A 17,503-nucleotide genomic window follows, 5' to 3' on the forward strand; every position below is an offset into this window, starting at 1 on the left:
TTCCTGCATGCTGGTGTGGATAAAGGCTTACGTCTGGGTTCCATTAAGGTCCAGAATTCATCCCTCTCCATTTTCTTCCAGAAGAATTTGGCATTGTTGCCTGAAGTTCGGACATTCTTGCAAGGGGTACTCCACATCCAAGCTCCTTTTGTGCCGCCTACGGCACCCTGGGATCTGAATGTAGTGTTGGATTTTCTACAGTCCTCCTGGTTGAACCTCTGATGGTGGTAGAAGACAAGTACCTCACGTGGAAAACGGGGATGTTACTGGCCCTGGTTTCTGCTCGACGTGTCTCAGAATTGGGGGCCTTGTCATGCAAAAGTCCATACTTGGTCTTTTACGAGGACAGAGCAGAGCTCCAGACTAAGCAGCAGTTCCTGCCGAAGGTTGTCTCTGCGTTTCACTTGAATCAGCCTTTTGTGATTCCGTCCAGTTCTGGCGTCTCTGCTCCTCTGGAGGAATTGGATGCTGTGCGAGCCTTGAAGATCTATGTCAAGAGAACGGCTTGGATCAGAAAGATGGATTCTTTGTTTGTGTTCTATGATGCACAGAAAAAGGGTTGTTCTACTTCAAAACAGTCCATTGCTCGTTGGATTAGACTTACTATTCAACAGGCCTATGTGTCGGGAGCCTTACCTGTTCCTAAGTCTCTGAAGGCCCACTCTACGAGATCAGTGGGTTCTTCTTGGGCGGCTGCCCGTGGAGTCTCGGCCTTACAACTTTGCCGTGCTGCTTCCTGGTCGGGGAAGAACACTTTTGTGAAGTTCTACAAGTTTGATACCCTGGCCAAAAAGGATACCCAGTTTGGGCAGGCGGTGCTGCAGCAGTCTCCGCACGTTCCCAACTGTTCTGGAAGCTTTGGGACGTCCCCATCGTACTAGATTCCCCAATATCCTTTATGGATGCTAGAGAAAATAGGATTTTAATTACCTACCGGTAAATCCTTTTCTCGTAGTCCATAAGGGATATTGGGGGCCCGCCTTAGTGTGTTGACTTTTCTGCAGATTCTTGTTATGTGGTTACCTGTTCAGCTGTAGCTGTTGTTGTTACCAGCCGTTACTGGTTGTTATATGTTAGTGGTGTGCTGGTATGTAAATCTCACCATTCTTTGTTATCATATTTCCTTCTCTCATATACAGTATGTCCTTTCTCCTTCGGGCATGTTTTTACATATAAATGCCTATGGGAAGGGGCATAGAGGGGAGGAGCCAGCACACCCAGTTGAAGAAATTTAAAGTGCACTGGCTCCTTTGGACCCCGTCTATACCCCACCGTACTAAATTCCCCAATATCCCCTATGGACTACGAGAAAAAGATTTACCAGTAGGTAATTAAAATCCTATTTTTTAATACACCATGGAGCACCCTCTGCCATTGGGGTAAATTTACTAAGATGGGAGTTCAATTTAAGATGGGATGTTGCCCATAGCAATTCCAGGTATTATCTTCTAAAAGGTACATGATAAATGAGAAGTAGAATCTGATTGGTTGCTATGTGCAACATCCCATCTTAAACAGAACTCCCATTGAATTCTAAAGCCCTGTGAAGATTTTGGTATATAATAAAGGGGGGATGCAGCAGATTAGTCAAGAGCCATAGGGCCCCTTTTGTTGTAGCTGCGTCTTTCTAATGCCACTGGCCTCCAATGTGAGCAGTTGTTGGACTTTAGATGCAACTGCTGTCAGCAACATGCCCACATCTTCCTAGCCACTCCTGTTACCTCCCAGGACTGCCCACTGAAATCCACTCACCTTGCGGACAAGTTTTTCTGCGTCTCGTTGTGGTAACAATTGGGATGCATGCACATTGTGACTCAGATGCATGTGCAGTACTTAAGACAGTGGTCAACTGCACGTGGCATCAACACTGCTTGCAGTTAGCCTGCAAACCAGTATCAGGTCCTTAGTGCATAAAGTGCCTTGGAAATCTTCTGCTTGATTGAAAAAGAAAAATGTTCTATGATTGAAAGCAGCTTTCTACTATTATTTATTTATTTATTAACAGTTTCTTATATAGTGCAGCAAATTCCATTGCGCTTTAATATGCTCCTGAGATTTTTTTTTTTTTTTCAATCACAAGTTTTTATTGATAGGAAATCATCTATGACAAGTAGAGAACATGGATACAGTCAGAGTGGAGTAAAAAAAAAGAATAGAAAAGTACATACTGACACAATCTGAAACCTAGGCGAGAATAAACATTTATACAATGAATTGTGTAAGGTAAAAAGTCATATACATTAAGTATTCAGCATAAAACAAAGGGGGTATAGAAAAAGTGCGTCTCTAAGGGCCAACCAGTGGAACTCCTGGGAGAGCTTGAAAAAGGATATGAAAAACAAGTGGAGAAGAGAGAGAGGGGCAGGGGAAAAGAAGTAAGAGAAGGGAGGGGAAGAAGTAAAGATAAGAAGAAAAAGGAGAATACAGAAAGGAAAAGAGCAGAAAGCAGAGAGCGAGTCGGGGGGGAAGGAAAAACGTGTGAAAGGGAAGGGGGAATTAGCGGAGGCCTGGAAGAGCCACTTGAAATTTAGCGTACCAGGGTGTCCAAATGGCGTAAAATTTATCCCTGAGATGTTGTTTTTAATTATTGTTGTCTCAAAATTATATTTATAGATTACTGGAATTGTTGGTGAAGCACACTTGAAAATATTTGACTTTTTAGTTGCTTTTTGTCTAATTTTACTGGATTAATCCATGATTACTGCACATTTGCACGTAGGGATGATTCGTAATATGCATGGGTCTCAAGGATTTTAGTATACTGCACATGCCCCAAAAATGAAATCTGCCTCTACACATGCGCCAGATCACAGACAGAGATCACTAGTAGATATGGCTTGAACTGTCCATTGACGGTTCACACTATCTGTGAACAGTGCCAGTTCTACCGTTAGGCACCTGCCTTAGGTTGCAGGCACCATGTATTTTACTGCAGCTACAAGTATAACAATAACAAAGTCTCTGAAAGGATGATAGATCCACACTGAATAGTTAGACAGTCAATAGGTCGACACCATATCGTTGACATGTATTAGGATGACAGACACAAAGGTCAACCATGCATTAGGTCAACATGTACAAAAAAAATAGTCAACTAATTTTTTTAATTTTTGGCCACATCTTGTATATTTCATGTTCTGTGACCACCATCAGTAGAAACGTAGACCCTCTTCCATACCACACCCCTCTGAAAGTACTCTTCTGTTTTATGGGTGTGTCAGCCGACTTCCGTGCCCATTCACTACATGCGGATGGAGATGGGACATTTGTTTCAGCCGGATCTTTCAGCGCTGGTGTAAGTGTACATGCTAATGATGACAGGACATACAATCAGTGGGTGGGATAGGCTTCGACATGCAGCCGCACAGATTTTTTCTATACAAAGACAGAGATTCTCACATTAGTATAGTGTAGTAAGCAGACATCAGCAACCAGATAGAAAAGTGGTTGTGGATGAGTCCAACTTCCCTTAGAGATGGTGAAGTCAGCATGCTGCCCTGATATGAACCATTATCATATCAGCACTAACAATTTTGAACTGATCCTAATTTCACTGTTATAAGTAATGAACCTTTAGTTGTAGTAGTCTTAATAAAAAACCTTTTTGTTTAACAAAAACTTTAATTCTATATATTCGCAAGTAAACGCAGAAATAGAATGCTGTTTTCTCTAATTGGGATTCAGCCTTCCAGCCAGTGAAAAAAGAATGACTGACAGATCTTGAGTCCATATCCAGAAGCCTCCATTCCTGGAATGCTGAGGAGCAGTATATCTCTGGGCAATGCTTCTTGCTTTCAAATGTTCATCCTTGCACAGTAAGTGTTTGATATTTTATATCTGATGTCTGAAGGCTTTATTGCTTAAGCAAGTCATGAAATTATTTACTTTATTCTTTCGAATTTCTAAGTGCGCAACATAAAACACCAAGTGGTTTATTTTCAAAGGGGGAGATTCAATTGTTTGAAAAGTCAGTTAGATGTCTGTTTTTTCCTGTCTATTAGATAGGAAAAAACAGACACCCAACTGACTTTTCGAACATTTGAATACCCCCCCTCCCCCCCAAAGAGTTTTGTTGTAGCCGGCACTTCTGAATGTGCTTATGTCCAAAATGTAAAAGGGTAATGATTTTACTAGCAAAACACGGCTAGTAAAAAGCATTGCTTCTACAAGCTGTGAATGCAGCTTGCATTCTGGGTATGTTTTTTATGTTGTGAGTTTGTTGTATTTCTGTTAGCATTCCAGGTTTTCTTATGTACTTGTTTGGGGTACTATTGTGGGCCGCCTTTGGTGAGTCTGTGTAACTGCAGCCTGTGTCTGGTCCCTGTCCTTGGTGGAATCTAGAATCTGTGCAGTTAGTGCTGTCTGTTCCAGTTGCCATGCCTGCTATCCCTGCACACAGTGTAATCCTGCTCTGAAGCCGGTCTCAGTCTCAGTGTCTCTGGATATATGCTTCCCTTCAGGGGGTTCTGTTCCAGTTCCAAATTCCGGGCTTCTTCAGAATCCACATCAGACAGTTTAAGCTAAGTCCTGGGATTTGCAATCATTGGTTATTTTCAGAGTTTGAGTGACTTTTTGTATTTGATTATTGATATAATCCTGTACATTGTTGCATTTACATGCCATCTGTGTTTGATTACTATACCACCCTCTGCAGTGTTGCATTTCATATATATTCAGTGTTTATTATGATATCACCCTGTGCATTGTTGCACCTGCGTACAATTTGTTTAGAATTTCTGAGTATTAGACAGGGTTATTTCATGTTGAATTTTGTGACGTCTCACTGAACTGCATTTACTCCTTCCCAGCCTCGAAGAGTCGCCTTGGCCTTACATAAGACCTGGGGGCATCTGAGTACGGGGTGGACCTAATTCACCCTGGAAAGGATAAAAGACTGCTGGGCAGGGGGTAATTGCGTGAGCGTCACCAGGTGCCACCTTATAACCCAGGAGACTGAATAGTCTTCATAAAAATTGCCGATGTATAGATGTATAGCTTTACGGTCTTAGATAATATCGACATTATCAGTTGAAACTACTGACCTGGGTGTCTTTTTTTGAAGAAAAACGTCTTTGAGTGCCGCACCTCTGCTAAGCTTTATATATATATATATATATATATATATATCTCTCACAGAGCGAGAGAGAAAGGCAAGGGGGGACAGGGAGTGGGAGGCATGGGGGAGAAAGAGAGGCATGGGGGAGAGAGCGGCATTGGCACAGAGAGTGGCATGGGGTAGAGACAGAGGCATGGTGGGAGAGAGAGAGAGAGAGCATGGGGAGTGAGACAGAGCAAGAGATGCATGGAGAGAGAGAGGGGCACAGAGGAGAGAGAGGGGAGCATGGGGAGATCGAGTAGTAGTGCAGAGCAGGAGGTAGGATGTAGGTAGTAGTGGGAAGTAAGGGGCAGGATGGGAGTAGTAGTGCAGAGCAGGGGGCAAGATGTAGGTAGTAGTGGGAAGTAAGGGGCAGGATGGGAGTAGTAGTGCAGAGCAGGAGGCATAATGTAGGTAGTAGTGGGAAGTAAGGGGTAGGATGGGAGTAGTAGTGGGAAGCAGGGGGAAAGCTTGGTGTAGTAGTCATGAGGTAGAATGGGAGTAATAGTGCATAGAAGGGGGCAGGCTGGGAGTAGCAGTGTGGGAGAACGAGAGCTGTTGGGGTGAGAGAGACATGGAGAGAGAGAGAGATGTGGGGGAGAGAGAGTGGGAGGGGTAGAGTGAGATGACAGAGAGACACAAGGGACTGATAGGGATTGAAACCTGCAAGGCAATTAGCTGCAATGTCCAGTTCTCGCCTCCTCTGCCTTCTGAGATGAGTTCCTTGTGCGGCCACACTGCTGTCACTCACTGTCTGACTGCGGGCCACGCGGTGCTTTACTGTCTGACAGCGGCCGCGGCTACCCACCGGAAATCCCACTGCGCCAATTTGTCCCCATCAGAATAGAAGACAGGCCGCTGTGCCCGCCCACCTGCACCACCCAGCAGATCACACGCGGCTGTCAGCTCCCGTCTCTGAGTGGGAGCTGGGAGATGCACGCTGCAGTTCCCCCAACGACGTTACCATGATTGGGGCATACACAGCTGCAGTGCCGGCTCCTCCATTAAACAAATAAAAAATCAGTCAGCTGCGCAGATATATCGGTGTGCAGGGGGGGTTTACAGGTACTCGGAACCCCCCCCCTGCGTGCGCGTATGCTGTAGAGCACCACTTATGATCATATAAGTCTAAAAACAAATTAGCGTATACCTTGTCAGGCATAAATAATTATGGATCTGATTCAGCTTCAGTTGCAGTTTTGCTAAATTAGCAAAACTGCAACTGGCTAGAATCGCATGCTGGGGGCTGCTCAGCACAGGGCAATGCCACCCAGCGTGCTAATGGAAGCCAACGATGCAATTGCAAATCACATCGCTAACTAGGGAAAGCCCCCCTGCCTGCGCAACGTGGTTGAGAAGGCAGTCGGGCCGCCGCCACTTTCTTTGTTGCAGCGTATGACGTCACGTGGCCTCCCTGAAAACTGCCCTGGCCCGTCCCTATTTTCCCTACAACACCCCTGCAATGCCGCTTCGCCACCCCCGACTGTCCCGCGAACGCCTCTGCCTGTCAATCAGCAGAGGCGTTCGCATTACTGAGAGGCAATCGCATCTCCCTGCTAGCATACGTGCACAAATGGTCCTGCGTCAGAAACCAGGAAGATGCGATTGCATATCAACAGCATTGGCTACTGAATAAGGCACTATTTACACAGAAAAGGGTTAAAGCATGATAAAAATGTTTACATATATATATATATATATATATATATACACACACACATATACATATACATATATATACTGTATATATATATATATATATATATATATATAATATATCTATACATATTACACAATTTCATTTCTTAACAGTTTATTTGAGACTACCGTGGGTGGAAGGAAGAGATCCCTACTGCTGCTGATATTGCCGCCCACAAGAATAAAAATCTTCTTCTAAGCGGCCACCGCTGACAAGTGCACAGAACTGCCGCGGCGGCCGGAATTTATATAAAATAGCGTCCACATCATGACGATGCTCGTAAAGCCCCGCCCCCAGCATTCCGAGCTTGTCGAAAATGCGAACTGCGCATGCGCAACTACAGAATGCCGGGTACTGCAAGGGCAACATCATGATGTGGACAGGCCCACCCACCAAATTTCCGGACTCACGCATGCGCAGTGAGTCCGCATTCGGGGAGCTGTACATAAAAACCGGGAGGACCCGGTGGTTATGCGGGGCAGCGGCGGCGCGGGGGGGGGGGGCTGGTCGCTGAATGCTGAATGCGGGAGGGTAGGCACCCCTGACCTGACTACAGCAGCAGGAGAAGCTGCTGCTGCTGCACATAAACTGTAAAGTGTGGCAGCCGGCAGCGGTATTTTACCTGACCGTCTGCTGCTCCTCTGCTACAGTAGGTAGGTGCCTCTCTCATCTTTGCGGGGGGCGAGCTGCCCCCTTGCCCCCCCCCCCCCCCCATTCCTACGCCCCTGACAATAATATATGTGTGTGGTATGTTAGGTTGACATTGATCACGTTCACATGCCTCAGGTCGACATGAGAATGTCAATATGGCTGAAGTGGTGACATGCTTAGCATGTTGACAGTGACCATGTCCTGGCTGCTCCTAACCGTCGGCATTCTGATTATGTTGACATTTCACATGGCAGTACTTCAGATGTCAACATTGTGACTGTCAACATGGTAGATGTTATCTATGTGACCAGATCCGCAAATTATTATCCGTCATCTCAATTTCAAATGACTGTGATGGGAGGACACCTATCCATATTTAGTACCAAAATCACCCATCTTTAAATAATGCTTTCCCTCCTGGGATGACAAAGGAGACGTAGACTTAAGTCCAACAAGTGTGCTAGAAGCTTTTAGTAGCTAGGAACTATTTCACTCAGCAATTGAATTTATTGAGAATAGGGCACTCAGCTGCCAAAAACCCATAAAGGTCTAGATTATAATTTTTACCACTTTGGCTGTGATTGTTGTGTTCTCCCTATCTACCTCTTCATCATCACACCTTAAACACATCCAGTAGTATCCGTGTGTGTGTTGATAAAGCTGATTATCTTACAGGACAGAAAAAGCATTACCTTTGACTTATATTTGTGCAGGCCGCTGTGACCGCTAAGCGTGTGTGTGTAACCCCTAACAGATACGTACACGTTGCGTAAGCACGCCGTCACGCTGTAAGCACGGAGTAGCTACACGTGAGGCGGAATACAGTTTATAACCCCTAGCAGGAAAGGAACACGACACCAATTGTATTTAAATATGTTGGTGTCCGACCCACCAACAGTTATTTACTAACAGGGGTTACAATAATAATACAATCACAATAAGAGATACAGGCTACAATCAATGATACATAAGTTTGTTCGCAAGCGCAACCCGCTTCCGGTCCTCGGTCAATCAAGTTAGATGACTTTCAGAGAATGTGTGGCCAGCCAGGTAGCTTGGCTTTGTATACATTTGTTCAGTTCATGATACAACAGACACTGTATGCTTTTCTTCCATTGGTTCGGGGGTGGGACATATCCTGTGCACTGGGGATCATTGGTCAGCTCAAGATGTGATTTCTGTTGTTTGCATCTGAGTTCCCGCCCCATGACCAGTTAAACCCATCACATTAATCATACATAAATCTGGTATTATTAATAACTTATTGTTGCAATATGTGACAATATTCTCATACCCACCAGATTACTGCTTATGTGACCCTGAACAATATGATCCCACACATGGTATGATTATCCATTTCCATCCTCAAGATATACATATATATATATATATATATATATATACATATATATATTTATACATATATATATATATATATATATACACATACACTCACATATATTCCTGCTGTTACAATTTGTTAGGAAGTATATATATATATACACAAACAAATAGAAAACCACAGCACTCGCCACCCCAGAAGTGGGGTGCAGTGTCCGTACTCGCCACTAATAGGGTGGGGTGCATGTAGCCCATGGCCACCTACTCAAAAATATAGAAACAGAAAGTTCAGCACTCACCAAAATAAGCTCACTTATCCTCACAACATCTAGGAATAAATGAATAAATGATGGGGGTTTAGTTAGTGAATTGGCCAATGCACGGAAGCCTGCACACCGCTCGCCAAGGTACCCCACCTTCATGCAGGTCCTACACTATCACAAAATCATAAAAATTAAAACCTGGCAACTGTAACACACATAATATAACTGCAAATATGCCTACTTGGTTTAAGGTGTATCTGCCATGAACTCCATGGCTTTTAAAGGTACACTCGTCACCTGACACTGGCTGATAAATTACTGAAAGGCAGCTGACACAGGTTTAAGATAATAGGGGTGCATAAACAGAGCTTGTGGCCACAGTTGATGAGTTAACCAAACCAGTTAGCCAATTCACTAACTAAACCCCCATCATTTATTCATTTATTCCTAGATGTTGTGAGGATAAGTGAGCTTATTTTGGTGAGTGCTGAACTTTCTGTTTATATATATATATATATATATATATATATATATATAGCCGAATAGCCCGGCACTCGCCCGCTCACCAACGGTAACAAGTTGCTCCCGTGCCTTCCAGAACCGGAGTATGAGCCCCGTAATGCAGTATTCCAAACAGGCAGCACTTGGAGACTTTCAAAGATGCAAAAAGTGTTTTAATGCAGTGCTGTCATAATATCATCAACAGTTTCGGGTAAGACACATATATAAAAATATATTCACATAACATTGGGAATGGTTGACGTTTTTTCCGGTTGGATATTTCTGGGTAAAGGGGGAGACAGAATAGAATGGTGAAAGAAAACAGGCCATGAAATGAATTTGCAATCCTTATCATAACACTGTTTCTACAGATGGGTCATAAATCAAACCTGCTGCTGTAACAATGCCCCCGCTCCTTAGACTCAAATTTGTGCCGTGCTTGCGCCGCGTTAAAATTCGAACACACCTGAATATCAGACCAATAATTATGACGACTCCCAGGATACAAAGGAGAAACTTTCCCACACTCATAATAACACTCTGTGCCCACTCTCCTAACCCTGAGAACCATTTGCGTGGGTTCAACCATGAGACCCAGCCGGTCAGTTCATTACCCACAGCCATCAAGGTAAGGTTGTGCTTCCTCCTGAACTCCCACTTCAACTGTAAGATGTCATCCATCTTTTGATCGATGATCTCCGTGGGGTCATCAGTGCTATTCGTAATATACGTACAGCACTTCACGCCATATTGAGTTGCCAGGGTAACACAGTACCCACCTGTCACAGCTGTAACGTAATTCAGGACCATCCTGTGCTGGATCAGTTCCTTTTTGTAGGCTTGTAACTCCCTTCCTGTATACCTGAAGGTGTCATCATACATCTCAGTGATATTATCTATCAAGTTCGCCAGCGCATGGATGTACATATAATTTATAGTTCCTCTGGCAGTACGGGTGATATCTAATGTGAATAGGAACTGAATCCCGGTGGATTCATGGATCAAATCAGAGGCTGCGTGCTCTGCCCTATCTATGAGGTGTCTCTTGATGATGTGTTCATAATGGGTATGAGTATAAGGAGTCTGAGCGTTGCGGTGAACGTCTTTCATTTTGTTGTGGGTTATGGTCATGACCTCTGGTAGTACTCTCCCAATATAACACAATCCCTTGGAGCTTGGAGTAAGCCACTTGTATGCTTTCCTCCCACATATGAAATAGGCATCATCTGGGAGAACATAGGGGACAAAATGTAACAACACCATATTGCAAATCTTCCATGTAAAGAAACCAATCCCTAGTTCTCTCATTTGCTCAGTACAAGTATCGGGCTGGATGATGTGGGCACAATACCCCAGTGATACTTTTCCAACCCACATGGTTTTGCTTCCACGTGTATACCGGTACCGAAAATACTTCCCACTGTTGGCTATCTTGCGTACAAGTTCAGAGTCGAACTATCAGCTCTGTGCGAATAGGTCATTGTCTGGTTATTCCACGTCACTTCCCAATTTCCTGGTTTTCAGAATTTTGAAATATTAAAACACAACAGGGACCTATCTACGTTGTACTGGTGGAGCTTCAAGCTAGGGGGCCTAGATATATTGAATTTCTTGTCTACCGGTCTCCCACCCCGTAATTCGAGTACCTCATCTATTGCTAAAGGGTATGGCACTAATCCTGACTTACTCTGTCCTGTGAGCACACCCAACATTCTGTCTGGTTTAAGACCTTACCCACTAATGAGTGGTAATCACTCAACGGATGTCGGTCCATGTCGATATTAATGTTGGACTGACATCTCTGGATGCACCCATCTTCGACTATGTTCTCGCAATTTCTACAAATACAATATTCATCAGACAATAACCCCTCACATTGCCTCCAAGCTCCATGACTACCAGAGCGCTTACTGATACCAGCCTTTACTCGAGTGATGTGCTGCTCCTGAGATCCTACAAATCCGTACTCGCCATCAGAACCAATTCCAGATCCTTGCTTGACGTCTCTGAGACCCTCACCAAAACAAATTGTCCTGATCAAAAACAGAATTACCAGAAAAACCCGAAACGCAGTCTCTTGAGGTAGATCCATTTCGTTAAGGGGAAAGAGAAGGAAAATAAGAAGGGGGAGGAAGAGAAAAGGGCAGTGGGAGGTGAAAAAAGAAAACTGTTACGACAACCGTCTTTGATCTTGTTGTTCTCCTCGCTCAGGTGCCATTTCAACAGTCCTGCCTCTCAGCTTTCCCGGAACAAACACTCTAGTGATACGAGGTTCTCTTCACCTTGCTCTTTGTGATGAGTTTTCTCTGGGTCAACGACCTTCTTGCAGTGGGATGAGTGGACCAAAGTCTCTCTTTTGGCGACCTTCAGTGCTGTCGTGCTGGTTAACAAGACTTAATACGGTCCTTCCCACCTGTCTATGAGGCAACCTGAAAAGGTCCGTCTGTAGGAGGGATATGGGATGGCTCTGTTGGTATTGCCTTACCAATATTCTTCCTCAAACAAGTTTGACATGTCATTGCTTTCCTACCTGCATGAGAAGAGAACCCTGGTGCACTCCAGTAGGCTCTTACCAGCTTGCACATACCTTCTTTACCTAGATGAGTCAGACCGTGTGTCGCCTCAGCTAGGCTTGGGAGTGCTCTGGGGGCCACTGGCTTACCTTGCCCATCTGTCCAGAGTCCTGAGGACTCCTGACTATATCCCTTTGCCTTCCAGACTGCCTTTTCCTGTAGGGAACACAAATTTTGAATTTCAATTTAATTATTTCATGTTCATCAGTTGTGTGAAGTAAAAAAAACATCTCTGGATGAGAGAAGAGAGGGAAAATGAAAAAGAAAATGTCAGGTTTGCCATTCACCAACAGGACGTCACACCATCATGCATATCAGTGTCTGTACACAATCTCCCTTCACCAGTATTCCCATTCTCCACCCTTTGTGCATGACCAGGCACACTGCAGTAATACTGGTGTCATCCTGCTGGTGAGATATACTGGGTTTGGGCAGAACTCTAAAGGACCGAGTAGGCATGTGGTGTTTGAACTGTAATCTGGTCCATGTATTGGACCACCCTGTGTGAACGCAAAAGATGAAGAGGAAATTGTGGAGAAATAGAATAAAAGTTGGTGACAGATAAGTTTGTAGAGGTAAAGAAGATTTTATAAAAAAAATGACAACTGGATTGGGCACTACGGGGAAGTGATTCTCTACTTGGACTACTCCCCTTAAAAAAAATTCTGTGTTTGTTGTATCGCTATTGGGACTATCCCAGCCATCAATCCAGTGTCCTGTTCATCCTAAGTTCATAGGGAACCCGGTATCTGTGAGATAATTTCCTCTACCTGTGATGGACATGAATCTAGAACAGTGAAATGTAACATTAGTCTTCGTGGGTGTCTAACATACTTTGTACTTCCTGAGCGGGAGCACATTATATGTATATCATATCTAACAAAGCTCCTGTTAAGTTAATCAGGGGCCATTTCTGCTAGAAAAAGAAGCAAAAGTTTAGAGGCCCCATCTTAACCCCAGCAAGTTTTGTCAAAGGGTAATGTTGCATTTATTTCGTTCTTCCCATTAGCCGAATCTGTGTTTTCTATATGGCTATTGATTCCTTACTATATGTCCCTTGGTCCCATCTATGTGTTTAATAATGTGGCTCGTATTTTCTGTCTAGGGGGTCTTTACTGACTATGTGTCCTACTACTCCTACAATCTCTGGCAAAATGCCCTGCCTTCCTACAAATGTAACATAGTCTTGGTCTTCTCCAAACATCAAGGGTTTGGGGTTTAGGCAGATGGGACTTTGCTGTAAGAGCCTGTATACTTACAGTCCTCAACCTCTCCTCCTGTTGTTCTCTGCGTATAGCGATATTCTTGTGACATTCAATAACGCACTCTCTGAGATTATCTACTGTGACCCCTCTCCAATTAGGCAAAGATGATTGAACCATGTCCCTCAATGCCTTATTGAGCCCGTCCATTAGCACAGAGACAGCCACCTCTCTGTAATTCGCATTGTTCCCTATATCCGATACCCCAGTGTATCTAGCCATTATTTGCAAAGCCCTATGGAAATATTCAGATGTCATTTCACTGTCCTTCTGTCTTATGGAGAAAATTTTGCTCCACTTAACAGCAGTGGGGAAATACAATCCTAGTTGTATGTTAATTTCTTCCACGTTCTCCTGATTGTGTTCGTCAGTCATAGGACCATCCGACTCTAATTTACAATCCGTAATACATTTTTGGGTGTCAATATTAGGGGGTAGCACGCTTTCAATAATGTCCGCCAATCTGTGTTTGCAGGTTCATGGGTATTACCCAGATCCCTGTTAAACTTCTGACATCTGGCTAAATGCTTCTGGGGATCGGGGAATTCTGAAATGATTGACCGCAGCTCTGATCTGGACCACGGGCAATACATTGCATTATTCCTGGTGAGGGTTATTCCCTATCGGTCCTCCTATTGGGAGTTATTATTTCCGAGACAGGATGTAACCCTACCATTCCATTCCTAATTTGCTCACTGTGAGGTGTTAATGTCTCTGTGTAATGAACAGTCTCACACTTACCGATGTCTGTGATCTCACCAGTCCTTTCAGTAGGGGACATCGTCACTACTCTTATTGGTTGGGCCGGGCCCACCTGAGTTTCCTGTAAGGTGACTGCCTGGATGAGGGCTGAGAGGGAGATGGATGCATCATTTTCCTCTGACCTATGACCTTGGAGAGAACTTAAGACAGGGTACAATATGCATGAGAGAGGGTTAGTACATTTTTCATGAATGTCTCTATCGTTTTCCAATATTCCATTGATTGTAGCCATTTTCTCCCCTTCGACCTGTGTCGGTAATGGTGTGTTCGTACTCACATTCCTGCCAGGTTTGGAACCTGCTGTGCGAGTCAGTTCCCTTTGCACCTCCCCCTCCTACTGCCATAGGTTTAAACAGTCATGTCTGACCTTTGTTTTCTAGATTTGATAAGACATATTCTAATCTTTACATTCTGCAGTACCTCTGATTCAAAGCTGCCCACCCTGGGGAATGATGCCCTATCATCAGCAGTCATACGTACCCATTCATTGCAATAAGCCTCTGCGTGTGGGCCATATTTCCCACACATAATAAACCTTGCTGACCCTTTTGACCGCACTTCTCCTGCCTGAACCCTGGCTAAACGTCTCTCGCTTGAGCAACTGGCTCCCATATTTGTGGGCCTTTTCCCACAAACACCAAAATACACAATACAAGCAGACGGTGAAAGTTACTCGAGTGCCTTTCACTCGCTCTCGCCCACGCTGGCCAGTACAACGATACACTGTCGATAGTGGATCGCGATGTACCCAACTTAGGGTCCCTAGCAGACCTTACAGCACTGCAATTTCTTTCAGTGGAAGTTCTGTTGGAATATTTTCCTGAGAGAGGCAGCAAAAAAATTCCTTTTCGGTATCTTTCCACTGGAATTTTTATAGGGTGAAAAAAAAGTTTCCTAATAACTATTGCTCACCCTTTACAGTGGATGCCCACCAGGGAGATTTCCCGACGTTATCAAAGAAAAACCCCTTGTTTACACAATCACGCCTACGTATGCTTTCCACAGCGCATATGACACAATAATATCACGTTGTGCTGTGTAAAACACACGGGCGTGCGGTTCAATCGCACATCGTATAGATACTTGTTATCTATCCGCTCTACGATCGCTGTTACCTGAAACACCTAGACCACTCTAGACCACCTAGACTTGGGCCACCTAGATCACCTAGACCTCTTCAGACCACCTAGACAATACATAGGGTTACGAACCCTTACGCCACTGAGCCTCTACTAACCCAGTGTTTCCACGGGATCCCGATTTTCTCCTCGGGGTTTAATACACTCACTCCTGCTTTCACTCACTCAGATACACCTTGTTTTTCTTTTCTGTACAGAAAACACCACTCTCCCAGGTTGGTTAATTTACCCCAGAGGTACTTACAGTTTTAAACAAAATATTTAAGGTAACCTGCTTTTGAAATCGGATAGTTATGTGCTATTGTAATAAATGTATACTACCCTGCCTTTACATGAACAACTATCGTGTGATTTGTACTTTGCGTCCGCAATCCTACGCAACCTTGCGTTAACATGCGACTATGCGTGCCTTTCCTGTACTTTGTCCGTACCACGTGAACAAACGTGCGTCCGCAATTCAACAAACCACACAGTCTTTATAAATGTGAGCAATTAAAGCTACTATCGCTCACAAACACAACACCCAGTTTTTCTGTATAAACCTTTTAACGACTAGGCCAGAACTGCGTTTTGTGTTTTATGATTACACCCTTACTATACTTATTTCAAATTTATCTATATAGCAAACATATGTATCCGATTTCACACAGGTCTATAATGACTGTAATAATCTATGGACATATGGCAGCAGTATGTGAGAGGGTATGCAAAGTATCAGTACGCTTTGTATACGCTTTTGGCACCAAAAAAATGTACACAGTTTTTTTAAATAGCTTTTATCCTGTTACTTCCGGGTTCTATCCGCACCTCTGCAGACCAGACAGAGCAGACGCAATCTAACAGCACAAAATAGGGTTTCAAAACATCCAAGCAACCAGGAAAAGGTTTTACTTAAAGATGTATCTCCATCCTTTGCTGATAGATTGAAGTCTGCTATGATCTGCTAGCCTACGAGCGTGTGAAAAACCGGATCGAGCCCACAATTGATAAAGCTGATTATCTTACAGGACAGAAAAAGCATTACCTTTGACTTATATTTGTGCACGCCGCTGCGACCGCTAAGCGTGTGTGTGTAACCCCTAACAGATACGTACATGTTGCGTAAGCACCCTGTCACACTGTAAGCAGAGTAGCTACACGTGAGGCGGAATACACTTTATAACTCCTAGCAGGAAAGGAACACGACACCAATTGTATTTAAATATGTTGGGGTCCGACCCACCAACAGTTATTTACTAACAGGGGGTTAAAATAATAATACAATCACAATAAGAGATACAGGCTACAATCAATGATACATACGTTTGTTCGCAAGCGCCACCCGGTCCCGGTCCTCGGTCAATCAAGATAGATGACTTTCAGAGAATGTGTGGCCAGCCAGGCAGCTTGGCTTTTTATACATTTGTTCAGTTCATGATACAAAAGATACTGTATGCTCTTCTTCCATTGGTTCGGGGGTGGGACATATCCTGTGCACTGGGTATCATTGGTCAGCTCAAGCGATGGGCGATGGCTAAGTCTTGAGATGTGATTTCTGTTGTTTACATCTGAGTTCCCGCCCCATGACCAGTTAAACCCATCACATTAATCATACATAAATCTGGTATTATTAATAACTTATTGTTGCAATATGTGACAATATTCTCATACCCACCAGATTACTGCGTATGTGACCCTGAACAATATGATCCCACACATGATATGATTATCCATTTCCATCCTCAAGATATACACACACATATATATATATATAAATATATATACATAATATAGTGATGTGCACTGGACATTTTTCGGGTTTTGTGTTTTGGTTTTGGATTCGGTTCCGCGGCCGTGTTTTGGATTCGGACGCGTTTTGGCAAAACCTCACCGGAAATTTTTTGTCTGATTCAGGTGTGTTTTGGATTCGGGTGTTTTTTACAAAAAACCCTAAAAAACAGCTTAAATCATAGAATTTGGGGGTCATTTTGATCCCATAGTATTATTAACCTCAATAACCATAATTTCCACTCATTTCCAGTCTATTCTGATCACCTCACAATATTATTTTTAGTCCTAAAATTTGCACCGAGGTCGCTGGATGGCTAAGCTAAGCGACACAAGTGGCCGACACAAATACCTGGCCCATCTAGGAGTGGCACTGCAGTGTCAGGCAGGATGGCACTTCAAAAAAATAGTCCCCAAACAGCACATGATGCAAAGAAAAAAAGAGGCGCC

This window comes from Pseudophryne corroboree, chromosome 4 (genome assembly GCF_028390025.1).
Source record: "Pseudophryne corroboree isolate aPseCor3 chromosome 4, aPseCor3.hap2, whole genome shotgun sequence".
Lineage (NCBI taxonomy): Eukaryota > Metazoa > Chordata > Amphibia > Anura > Myobatrachidae > Pseudophryne > Pseudophryne corroboree.